The 17,656-nt window shown below is 44.5% G+C and overlaps 1 protein-coding gene across 4 annotated transcripts in view; it reads left to right on the plus strand.

Moving 5' to 3' along the window:
• The window catches only part of LOC106576468 (adiponectin receptor protein 2), a 104,218-nt gene that overhangs the window by 30,461 nt on the left and 56,101 nt on the right, over positions 1 to 17,656 (plus strand). The window lies entirely within an intron of this gene.

Consider the following 17,656-nt stretch of genomic DNA (forward strand, 5'->3'; position numbering starts at 1 on the left):
TCTCAGAGTGCTGAATACAGGCAGTTCAGCAAGCAGCAGATTCTCTGGCCTGGCCAGGAGAAATACACTGTAAGTCAGTGTTTCTCAGAGTGCTGAATACAGGCAGGCAGCAAGCAGCAGATTCTCTGGCCTGGCCAGTAGAAATACACTGTAAGTCAGTGTTTCTCAGAGTGCTGAATACAGGCAGGCAGCAGATTCTCTGGCCTGGCCAGGAGAGATACATTATGTCAGTGTTTCTCAGAGTGCTGAATACAGGCAGGCAGCAGATTCTCTGGCCTGGCCAGGAGAGATACATTATGTCAGTGTTTCTCAGCCTGTTCCTCTGGGAGTGGGAGATCCCTAGTTGTTCCACCACTAGTCAACTAGCCCAATGCTCAAGCCCTTGACTAGTTGTGTGACGTGAGCTAGCTAGGTCAAAAATGTGGAGCGGCAGGATGTTTCCAAGGAACACAGATGAAATGGAGAAACCCACTGCTACATAGACCTAACAGGAATGTGGTGGTCGCCCCAGCAGTGCTGTCCCATCCAGTCACGTAGACCTGAGTTGAGGAGAAACACCCTGAAAGTGATCTGTAAGGCAAGCCTTCCTGGCCTGCTGGGGCCTCAGTCAGTGGAATGGCAGAAGTGTGCTTTACTGCCTTCCTTGGAGATGACCTGAGGTCAGGTCTAACTGTAGCGGATGAACAGAGGTCAGGTCTAACTGTAGCGGATGAACAGAGGTCAGGTCTAACTGTAGCGGATGAACAGAGGTCAGGTCTAACTGTAGCGGATGAACAGAGGTCAGGTCTAACTGTAGCGGATGAACAGAGGTCAGGTCTAACTGTAGCGGATGAACAGAGGTCAGGTCTAACTGTAGCGGATGAACAGAGGTCAGGTCTAACTGTAGCGGATGAACAGAGGGTCAGGTCTAACTGTAGCGGATGAACAGAGGTCAGGTCCAACTGTAGCGGATGAACAGAGGTCAGGTCCAACTGTAGCGGATGAACAGAGGTCAGGTCCAACTGTAGCGGATGAACAGAGGTCAGGTCCAACTGTAGCGGATGAACAGAGAGTCAGGTCCAACTGTAGCGGATGAACAGAGAGTCAGGTCCAACTGTAGCGGATGAACAGAGAGTCAGGTCCAACTGTAGCGGATGAACAGAGGTCAGGTCTAACTGTAGCGGATGAACAGAGGTCAGGTCTAACTGGAGCGGATGAACAGAGGTCAGGTCCAACTGTAGCGGATGAACAGAGGTCAGGTCCAACTGTAGCGGATGAACAGAGGGTCAGGTCCAACTGTAGCGGATGAACAGAGGTCAGGTCTAACTGTAGCGGATGAACAGAGGTCAGGTCTAACTGTAGCGGATGAACAGAGGTCAGGTCCAACTGGAGCGGATGAACAGAGGTCAGGTCCAACTGTAGCGGATGAACAGAGGGTCAGGTCTAACTGGAGCGGATGAACAGACATGGTTGGATTTCCTGTTCAGACTACTGGTTGTTTCCTTGTCTTCTGCACCTGTTTTGGTCAATAGTGAACATACTCTCCCCCCCCCCACACACTCACACACACACACACTCCCCCACACACACACACTCCCCCACCACACACACAGCGTTAATCCCTGGCTTCTGATCTGCGTGTAGTCTTTCATGTAAAGCCAGCCCTGTGATGCCTGGTAACCCGATACAGCCGCTATTGATGGTGATGCTGTTGATATTCAGGAGAGGAGAGCAGCCTGCCATGTTGCTCTCCCTGGTTGGTCCTGGGATGCTGCTGTGTGGTCTGGGCTGATAGGTGGAAGGCCCATTATCAAAAATATTGTTTGGCTTTGGATGATTTAAACAGTCTGGGCCTGGGCTATAGGGCCTGGGCTATAGGGCCTGGGCTATAGGGCCTGGGCTATAGGGCCTGGGCTGTAGGGCCTGGGCTATAGGGCCTGGGCTGTAGGGCCTGGGCTATAGGGCCTGGGCGTATAGGGCCTGGGCTATAGGGCCTGGGCTGTAGGGCCTGGGCTGTAGGGCCGGGCGGGGCCTGGGCTGTAGGGCCTGGGCTGTAGGGCCTGGGCTGTAGGGCCTGGGCTATAGGGCCTGGGCTGTAGGGCCTGGGCTGGGGACTATGGTCTGGGCTATATGCTTGGGTATAGGGCCTGGACTGGGGTATAGGGCTGGGTGTCATTACCTCTGTCATCAGTGGTAATGACAGCCCACTGCCTCCTTAACATGTCTCATCAGAGCTACTGTAGCAGTGGTGTCACCATACCTGGAAACTAGGCCCCTCATGCCAACAGTTGGCCCCGCATGCCAACAGTTGGCCCCGCATGCCAACAGTTGGCCCCTCATGCCAACAGTTGGCCCCTCATGCCAACAGTTGGCCCAAGGTGTTTTTGTCAAGTAGCCTTCAAGCAGAGTATAGCCTATTTGTTTTTCTAAGACAGTGGTTGACAAAGTTTTTATAGTCCCGTACCCCTTCAAATGTTCTACCTCCAGCTGCGTACCCCCTCTAGCACCAGGGTCAGCGCACTCTCAAATGTTGTTTTTTGCCATCATTGTAAGCCTGCCCCACATATGCTATACGATACATTTATTAAACATAAGAATGAGTGTGAGTTTTTGTCACAACCCGGCTCGTGGGAAGTGACAAAGAGCTCTTATAGGACCAGGGCACAAATATCAATAATTTTGCTCTTTATTTAACAATCTTACATATAAAACCTTATTTGTTAATCGAAAATTGTGAATAACTCACCACAGTTTAATGAGAAGGGTTTTGCTTGATAGGATACACATAACTCTGTGATGTTGTATTGGAGAGTGTCTCAGTTTTAAATCATTTTCCACACAGTCTGTGCCTGAATTTAGTTTTCATACTCGTGAGGGCTGAGAATCCACTCTCACATAGGTACGTGGTTGCAAAGGGCCGTGTCTTAACAGTGCGATTTGCCAAGGCAGGATACTCTGAGCTCAGCCCAATCCAGAAATCAGGCAGTGGCTTCTGATTTTAAATGACATTTTCACAGAACTGCTTGTTGCAATTTCGGTGAGGCTCTCTTGTTCAGATATTGTTAAGTGGACTGGAGGCAGGACATGAAAGGGATAACGAATCCAGTTGTTTATGTCATCTGTTTCGGGAAAGTACCTGTGTAATTGCGCACCCAACTCACTCAGGTGCTTCACTATATCACATTAGACGTTGTCCGTAAGCTTGAGTTCATTTGCACACAAATCATACAATGATGGAAAGATCTGTGTGTTGTCCTTGTTATGCAGACAAAGAAGAGGTCCAACTTCTTAATCATGGCTTCAATTTTGTCCCACACATTGAATATAGTTGCAGAGAGTCCCTGTAATCCTAGATTCAGATCATTCAGGTGAGGGGAAAAAAACATCACCCAGAAAGGCCAGTTGTGTACGAGAAACTCGTCATCATGCAAGCGGTCAGACAAGTGAAAATGATGGTCAGTAAAGAGAACTTTAAGCTCGTCTCTAAATGTAAAAAATAGTGTCAATACTTTTCCCCTTGATAACCAGTATGTTGTAAAAGCGTTACATGGTCGCTGCCCATATCATTGCATAATGCAGAAAATACATGAGAGTTCAGGGGCCTTGCTTTAACAAAGTTAACCATTTTCACTGTAGTGTCCAAAACGTCTTTCAAGCTGTCAGGCATTCCTTTGGCAGCAAGAGCCTCTCAGTGGATGCTGCAGTGGACCCAAGTGACGTCGGGAGCAACTGTTGCATTACCACTCCACTATGTCTCTCTGTCATGGCTTTCGCACCCTCAGTACAGATACCAACATAAGCAGCAGCTACGTTTGTTACATTCAGACTGGTAGTGGAATTCCCGTGAGAGAGTAACGGTTAGTGTGATTGGATGTTCATTAATTGACTAGGCCAGCTGTATTTGACATTGTGTTGTGCTGAACACCTAGATGGTTTAATTTTATTTTTGGCAGTGAAACGAGGCCACTCAGGCGAGAGATAAATCTCTCCCAAATGTGTAGCCCCGTTGGAAAATATAAATGGACTGTTTGAAAATGTGAAGAATTAATTTTTTTAAACTTTTTTTACATGTGAATCACATTTATATTTGGTGTACCCCCGGCATTGTGTGTACCCCTGGTTGGGAATACCTGATCTAAGACCAGGACTACAGGCGATCATCACCATAAGTCCCACTTCCATATATTTTTCATACAGTTGAAGTCGGAAGTTTACATACACTTTGGTTGGAGTCATTAAAACTTGTTTTTCAACCACTCCACAAATTTCTTGTTAACAAACTATAGTTTTGGCAAGTCGGTTAGGACATCTACTTTGTGCCTGACACAAGTCATTTTTCCAACACTTGTTTACAGACAGATTATTTCACTTATAATTCACTGTATCACAATTCCGGTGGGTCAGAAGTTTACATACACTAAGCTGACCGTGCCTTTAACCTCTAGCATCCCACCACGACAACATCCGGTGAAATTGCAGAATCCCAAATAGCGATAAAATAAATCACTTACCTTTTCAAGATCTTCCTCTGTTTGCAATCCCAAGGGTCCCAGCTACACAAAAAATGGTCGTTTTGTTCGATAAAGTCCTTCTTTATATACCAAAAATGTCAGTTTAGTTGGCGCGCTTGATTCAGTAATCCACTCGTTCAACATGCATACAAATGAATCCAAAAAGTTACCAGTAAATTTTGTCCAAACAAGTCAAACGATGTTTCTAATTAATCCTCAGGTACTCTAATATCTAAACAAACCTTAAAATTTAAGACGGAGAATAGTATGTTCAATAGGGAAGATAAATAACGAAGAGCGCGCACCTCATTCACGCGCGCAACAGGACTACTTTTCTAATGAGACACCTTGGAAAAACTACAACTTGTTCGTTTTTCAAAAAACAAGCCTGAAACCCTTTCTAAAGACTGTTGACATCTAGTGGAAGCCATAGGAACTGCAATCTGGGAGGAATTATTTTGAGTATGCCATAGGCTTGCATTGAAATGGCCTGTGACCTAAAAAAAAATTCTCCCCCTGATGGATTCTCCCCTGGTTTTTGCCTGCCATATCAGTTCTGTTATACTCACAGACATTATTTTAACAGTTTTAGAAACTTCAGAGTGCTTCCTATCCAATGCCAATTATATGCATATCCTAGCATCTGGGCCTGAGTAACAGGCAGTTTACTTTGGGCACGTCAGTCATCCGGAATTCAGGATACTGCCCCCTAGCCTAAAGTTAAACAGCTTGGAAAATTCCAGAAAATGATGTCATGGCTTTAGAAGCTTCTGATAGGCTAATTGACATAATTTGTGTCAATTGGAGGTGTACCTGTGGATGTATTTCAAGGCCTACCTTCAAACTCAGTGCCTCTTTGCTTGACATCATGGGAAAATCAAAGGAAATCAGCCAAGACCTCAGAAAACGATTGTAGACCTCCACAAGTCTGGTTCATCCTTGGGAGCAATTTCCAAATGCCTGAAGGTACCATGTTCATCTGTACAAACAATAGTACGCAAGTATAAACACCATGGGACCACGCAGCCATCATACCGCTCAGGAAGGAGACGCGTTCTGTCTCCTAGAGATGAACGTACCTTGGTGCGAAAAGTGCTAATCAATCCCAGAACAACTGCAAAGGACCTTGTGAAGACGCTGGAGGAAACGGGTACAAAAGTATCTATATCCACAGTAAAACAAGTCCTATATCGACATAACCTGAAAGGCCACTCAGCAAGGAAGAAGCCACTGCTCCAAAACCTCCATAAAAAAGCCAGACTACGTTTTGCAACTGCACATGGGGACAAAGATTGTACATTTTGGAGGAATGTCCTCTGGTCTGATGAAACAAAAATAGAACTATTTGGCCACAATGACCATTGTTATGTTTGGAGGAAAAAGAGGGAAGCTTGCAAGCCGAAGAACACCATCCCAACCGTGAAACACGGGGGTGGCAGCATCATGTTGTGGGGGTGCTTTGCTTCAGGAGGGACTGGTGCACTTCACAAAATAGATGGAGTCATGAGGAAGGAAAAGTATGTGGATATATTGAAGCAACATCTCAAGATATCAGTCAGGAAGTTAAAGCTTGGTCGCAAATGGGTCTTCCAAATGGACAACGACCCCAAGCATACTTCCAAAGTTGTGGCAAAATGGCTTAAGGACAACAAAGTCAAGGTATTGGAGTGGCCATCACTAAGCCCTGACCTCAATCCTATAGAACATTTGTGGGCAGAACTGAAAAAGTGTGTTCGAGCAAGGATAGTTACAAACCTGAATCAGTTCCACCAGCTCTGTCAGGAGGAATGGGCCAAAATTCACCAAACTTATTGTGGAAGGCTACCCAAAATGTTTGACCCAAGTTAATCAATTTAAAGGCAATGCTACCAAATACTAATTGAGCGTATGTAATCTTATGACCCACTGGGAATGTGAAAAATAAAAGCTGAAATTATTAATTCTCTCCTATTATTCTGACATTTCACATTCTTAAAATAAAGTTGTGATCCTAACTGACCTAAAACAGGGAATTTTTACTAGGGTTAAATGTCAGGAATTGTGTATGTAAACTTCCGACTTCAACTGTAAGTCAACATGTTTTCTTTGCAGCCATCCCAGTTTAAAGGTGGTGTTCTATGTAGCAACAGTCAGACAGTAATGTGTCTGACTGTTCTCTGTCAGGCTGAAGTCTGTCAGGCTGGCTGGATCACACAACAGAACTGGGTTAAGGTTGATTCCAAATGTCACGTTAACAAACAAGTTCTTATTTTAATCGACAAGCGATCACATTCTCAGAACATTCTAGACCTTCTCAGCTTTCTATTTTCGTTCTATAGTTCCGTAGTGAACAGTATCAAGCTTCTTAACTTCTCTTGTTAGGTTGTTGTGCTGATGGCTGTGTCAATGGTTGACAGGTGGCACCCTACACTGAGTTTACAAAACATTAGGAACAACTTCCTAATATTGAGTTTCACCCCCTTTTGCCCTCAGAACAGCCTCAATCGTTGGGGCATAGACTCTACAAGGTGTGGAAAGTGTTCTACAGGAATGCTGGCCCATGTTGACTCCAATGCTTCCCACAGTTCAAGTTGGTTGGATGTCCTTTGAGTGGTGGACCATTCTTGATACACACTGAAAACTGTTGAGCATGAAAAACCCCTGCACCATTGTAGTTCTTGACACACTCAAACCAAACCGCCTGACACCTACTCCCATACCCTGTTCAAAGGCACTTAAATATTTTGTCTTGCCCATTCACCCTCTGAAAGGCACAAACACACAATCCATGTCTCAGTTGTCTCCAGGCTTAAAAGTTGGTGATTCTGAGACCAGTCATAAAAGGAACTGGTCTCACTAGAAATAGTGACTTGAGTCAGAGAGTGACTTTCCCCATCTAGACTGTCATCTACTAGAACTGTGATGAAGACATTGTAACACTAGCCCAATCATAGAGAAAGGAACAAGTATGACATGGTCATTCTAGAAAGAGTCACTTAACATATCGACCTGATCATCAACTGGAACCTGGATGATGGCATTATTACACTAGTTAGTCTACTTAAATACACAGTATTTTAACATACAGGAAATAAGTTAAAACCTCAATTCTCTCCACCTCCCATCTCTTATTCAGTCAGCGCCATGAGGAAGACTCTTCACCTCCCATCTCTTATTCAGTCAGCGCCATGAGGAAGACTCTTCACCTCCCATCTCTTATTCAGTCAGCGCCATGAGGAAGACTCTTCACCTCCCATCTCTTATTCAGTCAGCGCCATGAGGAAGACTCTTCACCTCCCATCTCTTATTCAGTCAGCGCCATGAGGAAGACTCTTCACCTCCCATCTCTTATTCAGTCAGCGCCATGAGGAAGACTCCACCTCCCATCTCTTATTCAGTCAGCGCCATGAGGAAGACTCTTCACCTCCCATCTCTTATTCAGTCAGCGCCATGAGGAAGACTCTTCACCTCCCATCTCTTATTCAGTCAGCGCCATGAGGAAGACTGTCAATTGACTGTCTTTATAATCTCAGTAAGAGTGAAAAAATACTCAGAATTACTTTTCATCTCTGCATAATAGATGGAGGGAGGAAACCACAGCTCTCTGTCGCCAGCTAATCCTCCTCACCTTCCTCTCTCCTCCAATCTTATCACATATTAAAGGCTAGATGAAACAGCAGAGTTCTACACCCCACTATGTGGTTAGACATCTGATCTTGGAGAGATGTTTATTCTATTCTGCTGAGACATTTACTATGTTGCTGTTCTTATCTTTTATTAAGGGTTCAAGCCAGTGAAGCTGGGCAAACCCTGTTGTATTTGTTGGCGTTCATTATTATTATACCGCTTCTTCTTGCGAAGAAAGTTAACATTCAAATTCCCGTGAGATGGTAAGGCCGAAGAGGGTGAAACATGGTAAAGGCCCATAGTCTACACTCTCTGGTGCCAAGCCATTCCAATTGGCCACAAGGTGGTGCTATAACAGGTGATTGAAATGGCTAACTTGGAAGGGTCACGCCCCTCACCCCATATGACCTAGAGTCCTGAAATTCAGTGCATAGGTCCCTCTTCTCACAAGGAACACATTTTCCCCAAGGTCTGTCATGATGGATTTTCCGCCATTTTGAATTTTGTGAATAACACTTAAATGACATCTCGTCCGGAACCACTGGGCCGATCTGGATGTACATTGATGTGTCATCTATGGACCAAGGTCTCTCAATGCAATATTTTGCAGACTATATGTCAAACCCCATGGTCACTACTGACCAATAAACATTAATGTGGGGGTTGTCTGGCACATTAATGCTAATTAGACACGGATATTCGTATCGTAACCAAACTTTCCAAACACGGTCAACACTCAACATATGTAAGCACATTCAGATCGGCCACACGGTGGCGCTATACATCTCAATCTGTTTGACTCAGAGTGATGAAATTTGGCACACATGCTAAGGGATATGAGTCTAGCTAATCTAAAGTATTGTTCAGTTTGGCCGCATGAGGGGCGCTGTTGGACAGGAAAAACCACTCATGCAAGCTCATTGGCTTATTGCGGCCATATTGTTTGAGCTCTTATAAAACGTGTGTTTGAAGATGTGCATCTATAGGTGCTATATACCACATTTGGTACCGATCAGTCTATCGGTTCTGGAGAAGGCGTTTTAAAGTTGACATCTAGGGTTGCAAAATTCCGGGGAACTTTCAATAATTTCCCCAAAATCCTGATTGGAGGTTTCTAGAATCAGGAGAGAATAAGCAGAATATCCAGACTCCTGCAACCAGGATTTCTGGAAAACAAAGGAATTTATTGAAAGTTGCAGGAATTTTGCAACCCTATATTCAACATCATAAAAAATAGTCCAAAATACATCAAAAGCATGGTAATGAGCACAGAAGTAGCTTATCTTAAGGTGACGTGTCCAATAAGTCCTGATGGTGCTATGGGCTGTGTGTGTGTTTTATGTATGGCTGTGTGTGATGTTTAATTGTGAAACACTATCAATACACCTCTTCAGGTACTACGAACACTTTTGCCATCTTATAACAACTACTCAGCTCACTTCAACATTTGCCAAAAGTGAATAACACCACCTAGCTTGAACCGCTGCTTGCAGCTTTATGTATTATTGTTGCATTGGCGAGAAGGAAGCTGCAAGTAAACATTTCCCAGCATGTTTTTCTACTCATTATGAGTGAGGCATAGAAGCCTGTTCCACACCACTATCAACCACATCCTCCTGACTGACATGTTCATTAGAATTTCCCCAGTGGTATTAAACCTACTGATCTTCTGATCACCCGTGTGGCAGGCTTACTAGGAATCACTCCATCACAGAATGATCCAATCGCTGCTCAGTGTGGTTTCTAGCATCAATCTCTAAAACATCACCCAGCTTTATGACTGAGGGAGGCTGGTTTCTATAGGTTGTATGTCTCTCTAGGCCCTCTTTAATATAAAGGACTGCCTGTTGGAGGTCCTTCCAATGAATCGGCCACTGCCTGGAAACAGGGCCTGAAAATAACTTTTTGGGTCCACCAGCCAGTGTGGCAGGTAGATAAAATAAATAAATAAAAATCTACCAGCCACTCCAGCTAAAATATTTTTTCACGTAATTACACACCAACAAAAAACAAACTTGATGAGCATGCTTTGTAATGTTTCTAATAAAATAAAGGTATTACTATTAAGAAGTGATGTGGTATATTGCTATATTTTTGCATAAATGATCTTTTAACCAAAATATCACAGATGAGCCAAATTTTCAGCTGCCCCTTTTAAAGGCAGGATGTCACCTTGGCTCCCGAGTGGCGCAGAGGTCTAAGGCACTGCATCTCAGTGCTAGAGGCGTCACTACAGACGCCCTGGTTCGAATCCAGACTGTATCACAACTGGCCGTGATTGGGAGTCCCATATGTCGGAGCAGAAGGAAGCAAGTTTTCTTCCAGGACAACCTTGTACGTGGCTTGACTCATGCGTCCTTCACAAAGACAAATCTGCCCGATTCCAGCCTTGCTGAAGCCCCCCCAGATCATCACCCATCCTCCACCAAATTTCACACTCACTCTCCAGGTCTCGCACCCACTGTGAAATTTGGTGGAGGATCGGTACGATTAGCGCAGTTAGTGTGAATCAGACCGTGTGATGCAATGGGCAGGGCCTGCCGGGTTGATGTGGGGTAAACTTCCCCTTTAACAAGAAGGGAGATGATATCAGTGAAACAGTTGTTTTACCTAAGAACCTACTGCTACTCTTTGATGAAAACAAGCAGTATTAACGCAATAATACTCTTCCCATCGAACTAAAAACAAACAGTAGCCTGACTTACTGACACTCTTCAATTCTACTGGTGACAGTGCTATAGGCCTAACTGGTGACAGTGCTATAGGCCTAACTGGTGACAGTGCTATAGGCCTAACTGGTGACAGTGCTATAGGCCTAACTGGTGACAGTGCTATAGGCCTAACTGGTGACAGTGCTATAGGCCTAACTGGTGACAGTGCTATAGGCCTAACTGGTGACAGTGCTATAGGCCTAACTGGTGACAGTGCTATAGGCCTAACTGGTGACAGTGCTATAGGCCTAACTGGTGACAGTGCTATAGGCCTAACTGGTGACAGTGCTATAGGCCTAACTGGTGACAGTGCTATAGGCCTAACTGGTGACAGTGCTATAGGCCTAACTGGTGACAGTGCTATAGGCCTAACTGGTGACAGTGCTATAGGCCTAACTGGTGACAGTGCTATAGGCCTAACTGGTGACAGTGCTATAGGCCTAACTGGTGACAGTGCTATAGGCCTAACTGGTGACAGTGCTATAGGCCTAACTGGTGACAGTGCTATAGGCCTAACTGGTGACAGTGCTATAGGCCTAACTGGTGACAGTGCTATAGGCCTAACTGGTGACAGTGCTATAGGCCTAACTGGTGACAGTGCTATAGGCCTAACTGGTGACAGTGCTATAGGCCTAACTGGTGACAGTGCTATAGGCCTAACTGGTGACAGTGCTATAGGCCTAACTGGTGACAGTGCTATAGGCCTAACTGGTGACAGTGCTATAGGCCTAACTGGTGACAGTGCTATAGGCCTAACTGGTGACAGTGCTATAGGCCTAACTGGTGACAGTGCTATAGGCCTAACTGGTGACAGTGCTATAGGCCTAACTGGTGACAGTGCTATAGGCCTAACTGGTGACAGTGCTATAGGCCTAACTGGTGACAGTGCTATAGGCCTAACTGGTGACAGTGCTATAGGCCTAACTGGTGACAGTGCTATAGGCCTAACTGGTGACAGTGCTATAGGCCTAACTGGTGACAGTGCTATAGGCCTAACTGGTGACAGTGCTATAGGCCTAACTGGTGACAGTGCTATAGGCCTAACTGGTGACAGTGCTATAGGCCTAACTGGTGACAGTGCTATAGGCCTAACTGGTGACAGTGCTATAGGCCTAACTGGTGACAGTGCTATAGGCCTAACTGGTGACAGTGCTATAGGCCTAACTGGTGACAGTGCTATAGGCCTAACTGGTGACAGTGCTATAGGCCTAACTGGTGACAGTGCTATAGGCCTAACTGGTGACAGTGCTATAGGCCTAACTGGTGACAGTGCTATAGGCCTAACTGGTGACAGTGCTATAGGCCTAACTGGTGACAGTGCTATAGGCCTAACTGGTGACAGTGCTATAGGCCTAACTGGTGACAGTGCTATAGGCCTAACTGGTGACAGTGCTATAGGCCTAACTGGTGACAGTGCTATAGGCCTAACTGGTGACAGTGCTATAGGCCTAACTGGTGACAGTGCTATAGGCCTAACTGGTGACAGTGCTATAGGCCTAACTGGTGACAGTGCTATAGGCCTAACTGGTGACAGTGCTATAGGCCTAACTGGTGACAGTGCTATAGGCCTAACTGGTGACAGTGCTATAGGCCTAACTGGTGACAGTGCTATAGGCCTAACTGGTGACAGTGCTATAGGCCTAACTGGTGACAGTGCTATAGGCCTAACTGGTGACAGTGCTATAGGCCTAACTGGTGACAGTGCTATAGGCCTAACTGGTGACAGTGCTATAGGCCTAACTGGTGACAGTGCTATAGGCCTAACTGGTGACAGTGCTATAGGCCTAACTGGTGACATTCTTGCTTGTGTGTTTAAAAGTCCAACAGTTTGAAAGTCTGACAGTAGGATCAAATCAAATGTATTTCTCACATGCACATGGTTAGCAGATGTTAATGCGAGAGTAGCGAAATGCTTGTGCTTCTAGTTCTGACCATGCAGTAATATCTAACAAGTAATCTAACAATTTCACAACAACTACCTAAGTGTAAAGGAATGAATAAGAATATGTGCATATAAATATATGGATGAGCGATGGCCAAACGGCATTGGCAAGATGCAGTAGATGATATAGAGTTGTCGTGTCTTTGGGCACCATTAAACTGAAGACGTGTTTATCAATTAACTCCCTGTAATTATTATTACGCGATTAAACTGATTAATCGTTTAACTGTAATTAACTAGGAGATCGGAGCACCAAGGAGAATATTCAGATTACAAAGTTATAATTTTTCCTAATATAACTTTCCTATATTATAACATGATATATTATATTATAGTGTAGGCCGATTATCTTCTGGTTTAAATGGTGTATTTTACCTCTAGTCCAGTCTCATTCCAAACGTGGTAAATTGTTGTATCTGCACGAATCCAGCCTTTACTAAAGTCATCCTTACATCAATTGTCTTAAAATCATTTATTTACTAAACTAAGTAATTCACAAAGTATACAAACAGTAGTTATCGTTACAAAGAATTGGTAGAGTAATGTGCCCTAGTGGGCTAAACAGGCATGTCTGGTGTCTTGTTAAACAAAGGGTCTTAAAGGGCAGCTGAGAAGGCACAGAGTTCATTAATATTAACAATTGATATGCTAATTCTTTGCACATGAACGCTCACTCATTCGGGAACAATTGCAATCAATATATATTTACGCTCTGTGTCGTCGGGATCCTTGTTGGAGAGTTCTGTTCTGTTGGAGAGTTCTATCTCTCTCTCTCTCTCGGTTAGAATGGATCTTTCAAAGCGACATTCATTAATGTCGTTATAGAATGGATGTTTTGTCGGTCTTCGCGTTCAATGATATAATTTACTTAGCTGCAGACTAATAATTAATATCAAAGACTTGTTCTTATTCTGTCGGTATCGGTAGTCTAAAAGTTAACTTTCAGTAGAGGAATTGGATGGTCAAACCTTGGCTCTCTCTTCTGAGGTAAGCTGGTCTGAAGAAAGTAAATCAGGGTGGGGTTTTATACGTGAACATAGAACAGGCTTGTCATATGACGCCTGGTCCTGTCTGTGTCCCTGGGGGCGTGCCGATGACTGATTTAAGCTTTGAACAGAAATACATTGTATCACATTAACCTCAGTACATAGCATCTCAATGTATTCCAAATAGCTTTATCCTTATTAATACATTTTATACAACCATTTAGATGCAAGTCCCATAGCTGAGGCTATTATATAAACAGTTTTGTGGTAATATGGCTATATTGTCTCTTCTGAGTATCACAAAATTGTACCAAGCGGACCAGTTCGTAGCTGGATTCTTCACCAATCTTTTATACCTTCTCCAGAACATAAATGTCGTTCGGTTCCCCAATTCTGTGAGTTGGAAGAATTTCCTTGGTCTCTCTATGAAACCCCTCTGTCTCAACTGGGCCAGGCGGCAGGACATTTCCTTTGGAATTTATGACCGCCTTCACCGGGCCTGGGTAGGGAGAGGTAGGTAGGGGGATGGTGCAAGGGGAAGGGGGTCAACTGTGCTCCCTGTACTCAAAGAGGGCAACGTCATGACAGAGTACAGTATATACATATGAGATGAGTAATGTAGGGTATATAAAGTGGCATTGTTTAAAGTGACTAGTGATACATTTATTACATCCAATTTTTATTATTAAGTGGCTATTGATTTGAGTCAGTATGTTGGCAGCAGCCACTCAATGTTAGTGATGGCTGTTTAACCTCTCTAACCTCCCACCCTAGTCAACAGCCAGTGGAATTCCGTGGCGCGATTTTCAAATACCTTAGAAATGCTATTACTTCAATTTCTCAAACATATGACTATTTTACACCATTTTAAAGACAAGACTCTCGTTAATCTAACCACACTGTCCGATTTCAAAAAGGCTTTACAACGAAAGCAAAACATTAGATTATGTCAGCAGAGTACCAAGCCAGAAATAATCAGACACCCATTTTTCAAGCTAGCATATGTCACAAAAACCAAAACCACAGCTAAATGCAGCACTAACCTTTGATCTTCATCAGATGACACTCCTAGGACATTATGTTATACAATACATGCATGTTTTGTTCAATCAAGTTCATATTTATATCGAAAACCAGCTTTTTACATTAGCATGTGACTAGCATTCCCACCGAACACTTCCGGTGAATTTACTAAATTACTCACGATAAACGTTCACAAAAAACATAACAATTATTTAAAGAATTATAGATACAGTACTCCTTTATGCAATCGCGGTGTCCGATTTTAAAATAGCTTTTCGGTGAAAGCACATTTTGCAATATTCTGAGTAGATAGCCCGGCCATCACAGGCTAGCTATTTTGACACCCACCAAGTTTGGTACTCACCAAACTCAGATTTACTATAAGAAAAATTGGATTACCTTTGCTGTTCTTCGTCAGAATGAACTCCTAGGACTTCTACTTCAACAACAAATGTTGGTTTGGTTCCAAATAGCGGCGTTTTGTTTGTGCGTTCAAGACACTATCCGAAGGGTGACGGGCCGGCGCATATCGTGACAAAAAAAATTCAAAATATTCCATTACTGTACTTCGAAGCATGTCAAACACTGTTTAAAATATATATATATATTTTTTTTTCTATTTTTATTTTTTTTTCTCGTAAAATAGCGATAATATTCCAACCGGGAGAAGTTGTTTTCGTTCAAAGACTCAAAGAAGAAAATGGACTCTTCACGTGCATGCGCACGCCCGTCTCATTGTTCTCAGATCGACCACTTACCAAATGCGCTACTGTTTTTCAGCCAGTAGCTGCGGAGTCATCATTCAACATTCTGGCGCCTTCTGAGAGCCTATGGGAGCCTTAGAAAGTGTCACGTTACAGCAGAGATCCTCTGTTTTGGATAGAGGTGACAAAGAAGGCCAAGAAATGGTCAGAGAGGGCACTTCCTGTTTAGAATCTTCTCAGGTTTTGGCCTGCCATATGAGTTCTGTTATACTCAGACACCATTCAAACAGTTTTAGAAACTTTTTAGGGTGTTTTCTATCCAAATCAAACAATTATATGCATATTCTAGTTACTGGGCAGGAGTAGTAACCAGATTAAATCGGGTACGTTTTTTATCCGGCCGTGCAAATACTGCCCCCTATCCCCAATAGGTTAACAGTCTGACGGCCTTGAGAAGCTGTTTTTCAGTCTCTCGGTCCCCGCTTTGATGCACCTGTGCTGACCTCGCCTTCTGGATGATTGCGGGGTGAACAGGCAGTGGCTCAGGTGGTTGTTGTCCTTGATGATCTTTTTGGCCTTCCTCAAATCAAATCAAAGTTTATTTGTCACGTGCGCTGAATACAACAGTGAAATGATTACTTACAGGCTCTAACCAATAGTGCAAAAAAGGTATTAGGTGAACAATAGGTAGGTAGGTAGGTAGGTAGGTAGTTAGGTAGGTAAATAAATAAAACAACAGTAAAAAGACAGGCTATATACAGTAGCGAGGCTACATACAGACACCGGTTATGGGCGGAGCAGCTGCCCTACCAGGCGGTGATACAGCCCGACAGGATGCTCTCGATTGTGCATCTGTAAAAGTTTGTTTTTGGTGACAAGCCAAATTTCTTCAGCCTCCTGAGGTTGAAGAGGCGCTGTTGCGCCTTCTTCACCACGCTGTCTGTGTGGGTGGACCATTTTCAGTTTGTCCGTGATGTGTACGCCGAGGAACTTAACTCTCCACCCTCTCCACTACTGTCCCGTCGATGCGGATAGGGGGCTGCTCCCTCTGCTGTTTCCTGAAGTCCACGATCATCTCCTTTGTTTTGTTGATGTTGAGTGGAGGTTGTTTTCCTGACACCACACTCCGAGGGCCCTCACCTCCTCCCTGTAAGCCGTCTCGTCGTTGTTGGTAATCAAGCCTACCACTGGAGTGTCGTCTGCAAACTTGATGATTGAGTTGGAGGCGTGCATGGCCACGCAGTCATGGGTGAACAGGGAGTACAGGAGGGCTGAGAACGCACCCTTGTGTGATCCCCAGTGTTGAGGATCAGCAGGGTGAAGATGTTGTTACCTACCCTCACCACCTGGGGGCGGCCCATCAGGAAGTCCAGGACCCAGTTGCACAGGGTGGGGTCGAGACCCAAGGTCTCAAGCTTAATGACGAGTTTGGAGGGTACTATGGTGTTAAATGCTGAGCTGTAGTCAATGAACAGCATTCTCACATAGGTATTCCTCTTGTCCAGATGGGTTAGGGCAGTGTGATTGCGACTACGTCGTCTGTGAACCTATTGGGGCGGGTCTAGGGTGTCAGGTAGGGTGGAGGTGATATGATCCTTGACTAGTCTCTCAAAGCACTTCATGATGACAGAAGTGAGTGCTACAGGGCGGTAGTCATTTATCTCAGTTACCTTAGCTTTCTTGGTAACAGAAACAATGGTGGCCCTCTTGAAGCATTTGGGAACAGCAGACTGGGATAGGGATTGATTGAATATGTCTGTAAACACACCAGCCAGCTGGTCTGCGCATGCTCTGAGGACGCGGCCGGGGATGCCGTCTGGGCCTGCAGCCTTGCGAGGGTTAACGCGTTTAAATGTTTTACTCACGTCGGCCATGGAGAAGGAGAGCAAGCAGGTTTTGGTAGCGGGCCGTGTCAGTGGCACTGTATTGTCCTCAAAGCGAGTAAAGAAGTTGTTCAGTCTGTCTGGGAGCAAGGCATCGTGATCCGCGACGGGGCTGGTTTTCTTTTTGTAATCTGTGATTGACTGTAGACCCTGCCACATACCTCTCGTGTTTGAGCCGTTGAATTGTGACTCTACTTTGTCTCTATACTGACGCTTAGCTTGTTTGATTGCCTTGTGGAAGGAATAGCTACACTGTTTGTATTCAGTCATGTTTCCGGTCGCCGGATAAGTAGCCTTGTCTGGGTACCAGA

Source organism: Salmo salar, chromosome 17, assembly GCF_965601325.2.
Source record: "Salmo salar chromosome 17, fSalSal1, whole genome shotgun sequence".
NCBI classification, from domain to species: domain Eukaryota; kingdom Metazoa; phylum Chordata; class Actinopteri; order Salmoniformes; family Salmonidae; genus Salmo; species Salmo salar.